The sequence below is a fragment of the Carcharhinus amblyrhynchos genome, chromosome 20 (genome assembly GCF_965287045.1).
Source record: "Carcharhinus amblyrhynchos chromosome 20, sCarAmb.v2.hapA, whole genome shotgun sequence".
In the NCBI taxonomy this organism is placed as follows: Eukaryota; Metazoa; Chordata; class Chondrichthyes; order Carcharhiniformes; family Carcharhinidae; genus Carcharhinus; species Carcharhinus amblyrhynchos.
In genome coordinates, this window is record NC_137343.1 from 22,624,174 (window position 1) to 22,625,610 (window position 1,437).

Sequence of the window (1,437 nt, forward strand, 5' to 3'; positions counted from 1 at the left end):
TTATAGCATTTTGAACCAGCTACAATGAAGGAGTGGTGAATTACGTCCAAATCAGGACTGCTCCTCTGGGACATACAAAAATAAACCAACTGCACCTTTAGCTGGTTTCTCTGAAACCATCACTCATGGAACTCATTCTGCATAAAAAGGGCTCTGACCGAGCCCAACCTTGAATGGCAGTTGGATCCTTTTTAGGTCACTTGACCCCAATTTCTCTCTTAAAAGGAGCCTATCTTAGAAATAGGCTGCGGACCTGTTGACAGACCCCTTTCAAATTGGAGGCAACTGTAATTCTGTTATTAATGGGCCTGCAAGGTTAGCACTGAAAGTGACAATGCAGGTGGAGAAGGTAGTCAAGAAGGCATACGGCAAGCTTTCCTTCAACAGCTGGGGCATTGAGTTTAAAAACTGGCAAGTCACGTTGCAGCTTTATGGAATCTTAGTTAGGCCGCACTTGGAATATAGTGTTCAATTCTGGTCGCTACATTATCAGAAGGATATGGAGGCTTTGGAGAGGGTACAGAAAAGATTTACTAGGACGTTGCCTGATATGGAGAGCATTAGCTATGAGCAGAGATTGGAGAAACTTGGTTTGCTCTCACTGGAACGACAGAGGTTGAGGGCGACCTGATAGAAAACTACAAGATTATGAGGGGCATGGACAGAGTGGATAGTCAGAGGCTTTTTCCCAGGCTGGAAGAATCAATTACTAGGAGGCATATGTTTAAGGGGTGAGGGACAAGGTTTAAAGGAAATGTAGGAAGCAAGTTATTTTTATACAGAGGATGGTGGGTACCATATTCATTGCCGGGGAGATAGTGGAAGCTGACACCATAGTATCTAAGGGGCGTCTTGACAAACACATGAATTGGATGGGAATAGAGGGATATGGTCCCTGGAAGGTTAAGGGGTTTAGTTCAGTCAGGCAGCATGGTCAGTACAGGCTTGGAGGGCCAAAGGGCCTGTTCCTGAGCTGTAATTTTCTTTGTTTTTTTTATCCTTTGTTAACAACCCAATTTTGAAGCTGTTGCTACCTGACCAATACAGCCAGCCATTATCCTCAACTATACCTGTGCCCCTTGTCCTGCTCGCTTCGGCAGTACATATACTGAAATTGGAGCGATACAGAGAAGATTAGGATGGCCCTTGCACAAGGATGACACGCAAATTTGTGAAGCGCTCCATAAACAGGCACGGTGGCACACTGGCCAGTGCTGCTCCCTCACACTCCAAGGTCCTGGGTTCAAATCCAGCCTCGGGTTTGGTTTCATTTCAAGTTGAAAGCTGAAATTCAAGGAACTCCTCTTCCTCCAACCAAGTTAAAAATACTATTGCAAAATTCAAGAAATTTCCATCCTGACCATGCCACTTGGCGCAAGGGACATAGCTGCTGGAAGCAAGTCTGCTTTGGAAAAATAAAGTTCAAATAAATAATAG

At 44.6% G+C, this 1,437-nt stretch overlaps 1 non-coding gene across 1 annotated transcript; it reads left to right on the forward strand.

Moving 5' to 3' along the window:
* Positions 1 to 1,081: 1,081 nt before the first annotated feature.
* LOC145356238 (U6 spliceosomal RNA) lies at positions 1,082 to 1,191 on the forward strand. Its single transcript, XR_013889103.1, has one exon. It is a non-coding gene; the product is annotated as a U6 spliceosomal RNA (small nuclear RNA).
* Positions 1,192 to 1,437: the final 246 nt, after the last annotated feature.